Source organism: Lissotriton vulgaris, chromosome 1_1, assembly GCF_964263255.1.
Source record: "Lissotriton vulgaris chromosome 1_1, aLisVul1.2, whole genome shotgun sequence".
NCBI lineage: Eukaryota > Metazoa > Chordata > Amphibia > Caudata > Salamandridae > Lissotriton > Lissotriton vulgaris.
In genome coordinates, this window is record NC_141685.1 from 451,416,769 (window position 1) to 451,429,546 (window position 12,778).

Sequence of the window (12,778 nt, forward strand, 5' to 3'; positions counted from 1 at the left end):
TATACTTTGTTTATTTACACAAAACGTGTTTATTTCCAAGTTATTACAAAATTAACATTAATGAATTTTTGTAAGAAACACTTACGTTTTCACAATTGTTAATAATTAACAACATGATCAAATGACCTCAAGTGCACAGAACAAAAAAAGGAAATATGCAAGTTTTCAAATAATGCAAGGAGGTAGGACCAAAAAAAAGACAACATGGAAGGGAAATAACAACTATCTTTATGGAGGACACATTTTTATACCAACCAAACTGTAGTAGATAACAAATGGCAAACATGCCAAAAGAGAGTGAAATCTGTAGATAAATCGCCAGTCTACCTGCAGTTTTATAAAATATGACGGCACCTCGGCATCCATGTTCTAAATACCCCTTCATTTGTGTAAAATATTTTCTAAAGCTATCTATGCACTTGGGTCCAAAATCCAACAGATGAGGATTCTTTACTCTCCCATTTCCTATAGCAATCAAAACAAACAATGCAAACAAATGCCACCTCAAAATTATAAAGCAGACTAGTATGTTCCTCAAAGCCTTTAACGAGGAGTCTGCAGAAGTCCTAGACCTGTCCTTTCAGGACCCATAAGATCCTTTTAATAAATTATTTCAAGAAACAATGGACCCCAATGCATCTCCAAAACCACCGTCAATGTTCTCCATGACAAGCAAAAGACGAAATTCAAGACCCCCTCCAACAGAACCCACCTAGTCAATTTATTTATGTGTTATATGGCTTTATATAGCGCCAACCAGACCTGAACACATGTGGCAGAGGGCTTTTAAAAACACTGCTTGTTTACAACATTGAGATTATATACGAGATATAGGGTGGCAGAACATACATTTCTGCACACTTTCTAAAACATTAGCTTCCTGCAAGTTTGCAATTGTGTATAAAATATAAATGATAGGGGAGTTTATTTAGAAAATCAATCAATCAATCAGGATTTATAAAGCACGGCTAATCACCCGATAGAGTATCCAGGCACTTGCAGGCCGCAGGGGCTTATTCGAACAGCCAGGTCTTGAGAGCCATTCGGAATTCAGGAAGTGAGGTGATGGTCCGGAGGAAAGTGGGGAGGCTGTTCAAGGTCTTTTCTGCAATGTGGGAGTATGTAATGGGCCCTAAGCCCAGTGCCCATGAAGAAGAAGGCATGTACAACGTGACAGAAAAATTATAAAGAACATGTGCCCAGATGCATCAACCGTTTTAGGAAGTGCAAACGGTGCGATTCGCATAAATCGGCCTTTTGCACTTCCTAAATTGGTTACTGGGATGCATCAAGCATTTTTTGGAAATCGCTTTTTTTGCGAGTTCCAAAAAAATGCGATTGCTGTTAAGGAATCGCACATTTGCGATTCCTTAACAGCAATGCATCATCCCCAAAACATTTGCGATTTCCAAAATTGCAAATGCAAATTACCACGAAGTTGAACTTCGTGGTAATTTGCAAAAATGTTTAAAAACGCATGAAAATGCATTTTTTAAACGTGTACGTTACAGGCACACATGTCCTTGGGACATGTGTGTATGTAACTCACATGTAAAAGTGCATTTCATGAGTGCAGGGGGGGGTCCTTTGGACCCCCCTCTCCACCCTTGAAAGGCTTTGATGCATTCCGATTCGAAATTGCGAATTCGCAATTCCCATTCATTCCTATGGGCATTTCAGCCCATAGGAATGAATGGGAATATCGGATTCGCTATTTGGAAATCGCAATTTTATTGGAATTCGGTAAAAAATGCGATTTTTACCGAATCCCAAAAAAATAGCGAAATTAATGATGCATTGCCATTTGCGAATCCTTAATTGCGATTCCTTATTTTTCGCAATTAAGGAATCGCAAATGACAACGTTGATGCATCTAGGGGATGGTGTTTTCTGAACGGACGAAAATGAAATCCCTGTTGGATTCATAGGGCAGAGCAATACGGAATGGATAGGTGTTCAGGAGAGAAGCAGCAATAAAAGATTGGCTTTTTGAGATCCTTCTTGAGGAGTGGCAGAGTCGGTAGTGTTTTAAACAGGGAACAAATAGCATTCCAGTTTGTGCTAGTATTGCTTAATAAGGCTTGTTTCTGGGGCTTTTCCCTCTTGAATGCTGGAATTCCAAGTTGTAAGTTGTCTGAGCTCTGAAGAGATCATTGGCCGCCTGCACTGTGAAGTTTCTGTGGTAGATAGTTGAACTTTTTTGAACATACTGCTTTGTACTTTATGTAGATTTGTTTAAACTGGCATCTAGCCATGAGTGAGACTCCCAAGAATTATCTGTTGATTGAACGACTGTCCTTCATCATGGCTTGAACATTTAAAAGTAACATTGCGCTGCAGAGATAATCACAGAGCCTCATTAAATTCTTCTGACCAATCTTTCCCAGCCCCTGACCCCATAAGAGTTTTATAAACAGCGGATGCAGATAATTTTGTTTTTGTTGCGACAAGGATCATTAAGGACCTTCGTTCCATTTCCTTAGAATGTATGTTAAAGAGGCTAAGCCATTTAATCAGATAATCATGCCCCCCAACTGAATAGCCACCCAAAGCCCAGTAATGACCAACTGTGCACACCAGCTACACATCAAAGACCTTCGGTAGACACATCTGTACACATAATACGTTACACAGGTCTTTAACATGGTCTAGCAGGCTACTAGGCAACGTGATCCACTATTAAACAATACATTAGCCAGTTCTATCCAAAGAAGCCACTATCCACAGACCACCTTGACTCCGATCGCCCATACGAAAGGGAGAAATAGGCTATATCAATGCATGTAACATTGCATAAAATAAATTTGACTTAGCATTGCTGGCTGAACTCCAGATCCTGTATACATTATCCCTGACCTATCAAAGGATGGCCCAATACACAACAAAACATTATAGACGGATAATACTCCTTACATCCAATGATGGACAGACATGCCCAAGCAAAAAACACAATGTCATCTGTTCAGGTGGGGGCACTGTCAATAGGAACTGTCAACATCTAAATATAACTCATTACACAATCAACACAACCCACCGCACTATCACATGCAGGGCACATTGTCAACCTATATAGTTGACTAAGGGTTGACTCATCAACAGCACATTCATATCAAGTTTGTCTAGATGGGTGCAAACTTTAGTATATTGCAATATTGCAGATTTGTTTTTTAAACTTTACCAGCCTCAAGATTAGGGGTGGGGCAAAAAAATAAAATGCCCTACGTGCAGAGGGCACAGGCCTGTTGCCCCAAAGGTCCACCAGTGAGCCATGTCACAGCCTCACTGTGCAAGAACCATTTAATCACTCTACCTGCTGCTGGTAGTCTCACTGCAGGTTTTCCCGTTAAGGCAAAAAGCATGCCATAACTAGAGGTTTTTTCTCGCTTTCCTGAGTTGCTGCAATGACATATATTTCCATGAAGCCCGAAGTCCTGTCCATGTTGGGCAGGATTTCCGTTGGCAAGGGATATGTTGTGTGAAGTGAAACTTTGCTTCAGGCAAAGTGGAAACTATTTTGAACTTTGTAAGGCTATATGGGCGGTTCACTGTGCACAGCTACAGTTATATTCATACCACGCCTGACATCAATAATACAAATATAACTGAAAAAGGAACACAAGATTATGTGATTTTTAATATTAAGCAAGGAGGGATACACCCCCACCCAATTGACGCTTGGTGTGGTACAAAGTCTGAAATTCAATTAACTTTATTAAAAAACCTTTGTGATTACAACCCCTGAGTTCTTTTAGGATGTCAAATTCCAAGGCCCAGAAACATTTACAGATCTAATAGACTGGGAAGAAAAAAATGTTCTCTTGTCAAGTGATATAAAACCAATCTTCTACTAACTGCGGCAGAATAATTTCTGTCCACCCCAACCACAGTTAAAATCCTCAGTCTATTCATTACTGTCTCTTTATAGTATTTTTATTTAATAAAACCTATTAAGACTCCCATACAAATCTCTTTACTTATGCTTTTATCTTTCAACTGATCAATTTTTATATTGCTGACATCCCTTCTTCACCATTTGTTCATTTAAAAATTCATAGTATATAAGATATGGCTGGGGGGAAAACGTCTATAAAATTTGTTACAGCTGGCAAATGTGTATGAGTCAGTGCTCGCACATGACTAAATGCTTCACAGGAAATAAAATCTGTTTCTGTAGTAAGCAGAACTGTTTAAATGTTATTTATTTTTATGTTTCAAAGAAAATATATTGTGAAGTGCTGCATTGATTTAATAGGCAACAATGTCTGTGTACACGCTGTAGAAGGAAAATTTATGAAACCTTTGCACAACTCCTTTAATTGAATTTTCCAAATCTCCCACCACACACAAATAATCAATATCTTCTGCAGAGAAAACCAGTCAGAATTATTACAGTCTTTCTTTTCTATTTTGTTTTCGTCAGCAGATACAGAGCACCTGGCTATTTTGTAATGTCCTAGGAGTCAGTAATTTATACCACTTAAACACGAAATTGATGAACAGCAACTCAAATCCTGTGCATTTCATCAGATTTCTTTAATACAGAACACCCATATAGGCAGCTATGCCCCCTGTAAAACAACATTTGCATGTGGGATGCATACACAGCTCCAAATATTATGATAATCATTTTCTATTTCTTAGAGGTGCGTGGTTATCACTGCATAATGCTAGTAATGCAACTCACATATATTGTCAAAATATTTCATGGATGTTTGTTTAAGGAGTGTTATATGCTCTTGCAATTTACATCACCACAACGCCAATACTACTGGCTCATTTAACATAGACAGCAAATCCACAGGTAATCAAGGCCGCTTGGAAGAATTAATATTTTAATTTGCACGCCAGAGTTTGATTTAAAGTGGTTTGAAGGAACTGGTGTTTACAAAGGGAAGAACAAAGCTAGAAGGTGATTTTTACGTATATGCCTACTATTTGCACTGCAGTGGCACTTTGGTATTATAGAAGAGGCCTCAGATGCTTGTGTAATATGGATTACGCCGGCGCACATTGTGCACCAGCATGTTCACAATGGTATGTTCCATCATTTACACATGGGCATGTCCCCATGCAAAAAAAAAAGGAAACACGTTGCCTTTGTGCACATGCCGTATTACAAACGTGGGTGATGAAGCAAAGATGCTGTTGGAAGGATGCGCACACTCAGTGCCCTGCAGACATGCAGTATCGCGATACATCCACCTGCAGGGGGATGCCTTCCCCATTTCAAACATAGGCAGGCCCGGCTCCATTGAAAGATGGAGTTGTGATTTCACACAGTGGCTCTGTCTTTCACTAATGATCTGCTCTCAGCACAGGCACAAAATGTCAGACTTCTGACTTGAGCAGAGGACTGCATTTTTTGTTTTGTATAATCAGGTGCACTAACTCAGTCTGCATCTGGATTAAGGATACACATCGGCACAAACCAAGAAAATGCACCTGATAATTTGGATCCAGTAGTGTCACCATTTTAGCAACTCCTTCTTCTTGAACCCTTTTCATAACATGTATGCAATGATTGAACATAGATGGGGACTGGGCCACGTGGCCTCGTTTGCCTCCATGTACTCAAGTGCAGGTGTGTAATTCCACCAAAATGACAGGGAATGTCAAAGTAATATCTCTCTCTCACAGACACACACACATACCTGGACCCAGATAACATTATAGGAAGCTGTATTACACATCCTTTTCTCATGACGAAGGTTCATCACTGCATAGTCTGTCTGTGCACTGCCCAGGGGCGGCTCCTCTACGTGGGCGGAGGGACGTCACCTACTGCTTTCTCGCAGTCCAAGAAGCAGAAACATAAAATGGTATTTTAAATTTCCATTTTATGTTTCTGCTTCTATCACTGCGAGAAAGCGGAAGGGTTTGCCTGGTTGGCGGTGGCCGGTCCTGCAGGAGTCCAGGGGAGGAGTGATTTGCCCAATCTGAGTGCGCTGACTGGTTAGTCTCAGGGCTGACCAAACCAGTCATACTCACTCTGCATTTTCTCTATGTAGGCAAATGGCCTCTCCATAGACGCTTGTGGGGTCGGGATCCTAGCCAATCACAACACTGCCATTGCAGCATTGTGATTGGCTTAGGGGAAGGATACTGCCTCCTTCCTGTATGGAGAGGAGAGAGGAGACTCGACGGAGGACCAGAGGAGAAGGTAAGTTAAAACATTTGAAAACATTTTTTAATTAACCCTCCTCCCCACACGACACTCCGCCCCACCCGCAAGTCATGCAGGCTGCGGCTGGCACCTCTTTGTTGTGCTAAGCCGATGCATGTCAAATTTGAGACTGGAGACTACAGGTACACAGCAGCCAATCTACACCATGGTCAACATAGGCTACCCATGCGCACCTCAAGTGTGGAAGGAGGATGCTAGTCAGCCAGGAAGTTACAGTAGGAAAGTCTCCATTAGTGGAACTTAAAAAAGCCAGTGCCCACTCTGGTGCACCTCAATGCCTGGCTCTGTTATAGGGCCAATATCACAGGACACAAAGTTTTGCGCCCATAACAGTTGCCAGGTAAAAGATCCAAACAAAGGTTCACTGCTGCAGTGACTGGTTAGCAGTTTTGCAAGCCATGGGGACGTTTTGCCAGAGACATGGAGGCACCAAGATATGCACAACACGTGTTACAGTGGCACTGCCTACCAGACCGAGAACGTGCTCTAGTCCATTTTATTTACTTTGTGCTTTAGCATCTCCAAGCAGGTTGTTTCTCCTAGAGCTGTGCAGCGTGTTTGGAGCCTTAATGCAACCAGATGCTCCTGACTTCAAACCCCAAAGGTTCTTTGTAGAATATTGCTTCCACTCAAATATTCGTAAATTGGAAGGCCCCTCTGCCTAGACTCCATGGTTCCCATGGCTTTGTAAATAATTTATGAATTGCTGGATGTGTCTGAGAAGTCATTCTATAGATGAACAGCTGTTCCAGACAGAGTCATTCCTCCCAACCAGCAGTCCCGGGCATTCTTCCACCTCATTCGCAAAGGCATGTACCAGTTTGCATGGGTACCCATTCTTTTTGTTTTCAAGTGCCACCCCTTTCGATCTTAGTTCTGTCAGGCTTTTTTGGTCCTAGTGTACGCTGCTTGAATGCCCAGTTGATTTCCCATGCCCACTGGGACAGTCTTTGAAAACTTATTGTCGGCACACTCAAGAGCTCGGCACATTGTTGCAGAATTTCTGTGGGTGGGTACGGGGCGTTCAGTCCCTATTGTCAGTATTTGGCAGAGATATAGGTGCTATAGGTGTATTTTGACAACTTAGCCACAATGACTGTGAATATTTACAGTCAGACATTTCTCTTTCACTTAACATATTTAAAACAAGCGATGCAAAGCCAATAGGTCTGACTTTAAATATATATATATATATATATGGAACAACATGTTATGATTACAAAACCAAACATGAGTGATCAGTGAATAGCACTCGGTGTCTGTTATATGTGAAAGCACAACACAAACTTTGTAAACATAAAACAGCAATTCAAATGTACTGGAGTCCGCAAAACAAATACATCAAAGAACACACATTGGTTCCATTCTGACAAAAGAACGCAACATCACAAAACAATAAGAAACACAAAAGGGAGTATGTAACCAGCCACAAAATGTAAAGCCTTGATGGAAAGGCCAACCCAGAAAACAAAAAATAATGAAAGAAGCCTAGGGGAGGAGAGGCTACACCATTGCATCAGTCTGTTGGTGAACAGGAAAACCCCCATCAGTACCTTTTCTAGTTCATCCTGTCTAAAGTGCATGCAGTGGCTTAAAGCACACACATCAGTGCCTGCAACATTTCTGTTTTCAAAGCTGCCATTGAAGAGTGCCTCACAGTGTGCACCCAAATTACACCTGAGCCCTTTCAGCGGTCAGGGCCAACACCTATTTTGAGCGAAAAACCTATGTGCAGGAAAGAAATTCAACCATGCACCTATGACCTGGCATGACATTCCAATCAGAAGAAAGCTGTCAACACTCGACAGACACTCACTGGGACACACACAAATCTAGCAATGGATTAAGCTCTCAGCCATAAAGAATCAAAGTTGCGCAACTCAATACTGATGTCACTTTCTGCCAGAAAATAGCATTTCTTGCATCAACCATATAGAGAGATATAGCTTTACTTAACTCACAAGGAAACACATTCAATATGTGCAAAGTGGGACAAATCCTTATATGTGTATTGCAGTCAGGAGTAAGAAAACAGATTGGCATTATAGACATGGGCATACACGCTAAAACCCAGTATGACTTTAGCGGACTGTCTGGTGACTTATCATTGGAAAGTTATTCCAGAGTTCAGGCAAATTTTAGTTTTCTTTAGTTTTGAGCTGACCCTCAATGTCTTTCTTCTGTCAGTATTATAAACAAGCAGACCAATTAACCGCCCCCGATCTTCACATAGAATTAAGGTAAGCAGTTCCATTTAGTTAATTTGAAGGTGCCTTTATGTGCTGTATGCATACACAATTTGGAATAAATGGCGGTGCATTTTGTCATTAATTCTTTTGTTTTTTTAAGTGCTAGAAACTCACCCTGTGCCGGATATGTCAGAAAAGGACACCATGTCATTACTTTTATAAGTTACCTTATTTTTCCACAAGCTATCTAATAGTTCGCCTTCATTTTATATAAAAATGATGATAATAATTTTTTAAGTGAATCCTGCAGGATGAACTTTGTGTAGGATCCTGCGGGCAATATCAATTTAGTGCGAGCTGCTTTCTGTATCCCTCAAAGCAACACTTGCGATTAATCAAGTCAGTGATGACTCTCCATTTACTCTCTTCTGAGACCCGCACCATCCATATTTTATGTACCCTAGATTGTATTTTAGTTTGCATTCTTTAATTTATGTTTCTACTTCTTTAATCATAAATGCATTGTATTTAGTTAATTCAGATCTGGTAAGCTCTAGGAAGCTTACGAGTGCATCCTTTTCAGCATGTTCTTTAAATCATTGTGCAGAGTTACAGGAAAAAACAACTAATATTCAAGACATCTGCAACTTATCCTCTCAGGTAAGAATTCACTCACTTTTCCATTATACTACTGCTTTTGTCTGGAGAGCAATAATCTTGTACACAACGTACACTTCTTTAAAAAAGTTATACAGAGCAGAGGTGTCAACGTTCCAGAAGAACCAGTTCCATTTCATATTTTCACGGTTTACAAATAAATATACATTCAGTCAAAATAAACCGAACTCATTCACGCAGTCAGCGGTTTCCTGAAAATCTGGCACAGAACATGGTTCGTTGGACCCACTTTGAACACTCCGGGTACAGAGGATACAGAATGGGTACTTGGGTAATATGGTCCTATGGTTCCACTGAGGTTATCTGGTGATATCATACATCACAAAGGCAAAGGTCAATTGGTTTTTAAATGTCACCAGAAATTCAAGATGGCAATACATGAGGAACCTTTAACACCTTATGTAACACACTCTGCTTTTTAAAAAACACATTCTCAGGTACATGCATCAAACTCGGCATTTGCGATTCCTTAATTGAGATTTTTAAGGAATCGCAATTAAGGAATTGCAAATGCCTATGCATCAAGAAATCGCTAAATAAATTGCGATTTCTTAGAATTCCTTAATTGCGATTAGCATTTTGCGAATCGCAATTAAGGAATCCCTTCCCATTCATTCCTATGGGCCTAGAGGCCCATAGGAATGAATGGGAAGACAATCTCAATATGCGATTCGCAATTAGCTAATCGCAAATTGAGATTGCGATTTCAAGGGTGCAGGGGTGTCCAAAGGACACCCTGTTGCACCCCTGAAATCAAACAATGCACATATGTTGTGTACACACATGCCCTAAGGGCATGTGTGTGCACAACATGAAAGTTAAAAAAAATGCAAAAAATTGCATTTTTCTAACATTTCGCAAAATTACCATGAGGTCCAACCTCATGGTAATTTTTTCTCTCTAATTGCGAATTCGCAATTTTTTTTAGTTTCATGCATTGCTTTTGAGGAATCGCAAATTTGCGATTCCTTAAAAGCAATCGCACTTGAAAAAATCGCTAAAATAGCGATTTATTCACTTTTAAGTTGATGCATCCCAAATAGTGATTTGGGAATCGCAAACGGCCGAATTTTGCGATTCGCACCGTTTGCGATTCCCAAATCGCTTGATGCATGTGCCTGCAAGTCTATAAAGAGATTGTTGAATCTGTTCTCTTCAGTTTTCGGTTAACAATGGGCACTGATCGTAAATAGAATGTTCCAGTTTTGCAAAACCCTTCGCCGCATGGGTAATTCTCCCGCAGTGCGGGGGGGAGGGGGTGCGCGGCGCCGCAGTGCTCCTGACGAGCCCATCTCGTCATGCGTCACAGTGGAGCTGTGCTCATGACGAGTTAGGCTCGTCACGACCCCGCCCACTGATTAATTACCCCGCACAGGCGGGGAATCAATCGCGCGTGGGTGGGCCGCAGCCGTTATGATGAGCCCAGCTCGTCATGAGCACAGCTCCACTGTGACTCATGAGGAGCTGGCCTCGTCATGAGCTTGGAAGGGGTTAACTTTCATGAATAGAACATTGATTAAACAATTGACAATGATAAAGCTATACAGAGTGGTTCGAGGTTGTTATTATGATGAAACCCACATTTCACAAGGATCTGTGAAGTATTTTCCATAAAGGTCCCAGTGACAAAAAAATGGAAAAAAAATGTATATATATATATATAGTGCTCATTAAATACGCGGTCATAGACCGCGATAAACTGCTTGAGGAAATTAAGGGTATCAATGAGCAGCTGGATGCCACTACTGACCCGGACACTAAGTTACTAATTACCAATATGCGCAAAGAAATAAGTGAGAGACTGCATAAACACGAGGAGCGCATTAAAATCAGAAAAGTGCACAAGTTCGCGAGGGACTTGAAGGACTATGAGACTGGGCAAATTTATACGTTTGCCAGAAAGTATGATCGAGCCAAGCAAGCGAAACTGACCAAACAAGCCGCGAAAGTGGGAGCAAGCAGTAGCAACTTGGCGACAACGAATCAACAGGATGAGGCGATGGAAAATTCGGATCCAGATACAGTCTCTCTGGCCAGCTCATCCAGCATGTCTCTTTCTGAAATTAGCAACACAGAAACACAACCGGGAAGAATTTTAGAAATCGGCGAAGAGATGGATTTTTTAGTAGACGACCGGCTGCAAACTTTGCGTCCGAGGCACAAAAAGAACTACAACGCAAAAAGCGCAACGCAAGACGCCACGCAAGACGCAAAAGGCGGAAAGCAACATCAGCAGCCTCAACAGCAAAAGAAAAAGAAACAATGGTTCAACAAGAAGAAACAATAAAGGATTGTACCATTACTAATCTCTCCGATGTTACCCTCACCACAGCAGAAGAGCAATTACTAGCTCTAGGACTCAATTTTTGTCCAGAAAGTTCGTTTAATTATACCAACACGAGAGCGGATGTTTTTAAGTTTATTCGCAAGCTTAAGCTTAAAAAGTTTTTTGCATCCAAAACTGCAACCAAAAACAGGGAGCGTACTACCAGCACCATTGCAAATAGCAGTGCCATTGCCACTGCCGTTGCCACAGTTCCAGCAGCCCCGGCAGCGAGAGATGCTAGACTCTTGCTCACCCTGTGTGATCTGGGAAATGCGGCGGCCTCAACACCGGATGATGAAGGAGTTCAAAATACCCAAAGAGAATTGATTAATGTGGACATTCGCCAAAGAGGAGCGGGAGAAAGTCCTTTCAAACCGGTAAGCACCTTTTTACCCGTCATGCCTAAAGATGCAATTGATATCTATCACGAGTGCGTGACGGAAGATCTGAAAAGGCTTAACCGTTCTACACAGGCATAATCTAATAAGAACAATGCTAGGATCATACAATATAATACTCTAATGAAAAAACTTAGTCAAAATCAGGAAGTTGTTATTAACAAGTCTGACAAGGGGGGTAATATTGTCTTGTGGAAAAAGGAAGAGTATATGGCCGAAGCCATGAGACAGCTAAACGACCCCACCTGCTACGAAAGATCAAATGGGATGGCCTACAAACGAGCCAAAGACAACTTGAAAAAAATGTTAATGTCTTACAAAAGAACTAATTTGATCTCTCAAGCTGAATTTGACTACCTGCATAGAGAACATCCGGTGATACCGATATTGTATTTGATCCCTAAAATTCATAAGCAGAAAATTCCCACTCCGGGCCGCCCTATTATAGCGGCCATAAATAGTGTGGGGGAGAATATTTCACATTATATAGACTTTTTTCTGCAGGACATTGTCAAAGATTTGCCCAGCTATTTAAAAGACACGGGGGACTTTCTTAACAAACTCAATTCCATCCAGTGGCGTGAAAATTGGTGCATTTTGACTTTAGATATTGAGTCTTTATACACCTCCATAGACCACACTAAAGGATTGAACGCCATCACACACTATCTTGGTTCTCGATCTTGTGAATATTATGCACACAACAAGATGTTGTGTGAGTTAGTGCATTGGTGTTTGAATAACAATTACTTTATGTTTGCTAAGAATGTCTGGAGACAAGTGCGAGGTGTGGCGATGGGATCGTGCTTCTCCCCCAGCTACGCATGCTTGCATGTAGGCTGGTGGGAGGAGCGCGGTCTCACCAACACTCCCGGATTTGACAAGGTTCAATACTGGAAACGGTTTATTGATGATGTGTTTTGTATTTGGGAGGGGGATGAGGAAAGTGCTAAAGTTTTTGTTGATGCTCTTAATCAGAACAATGATAACCTGTTCTTTACGG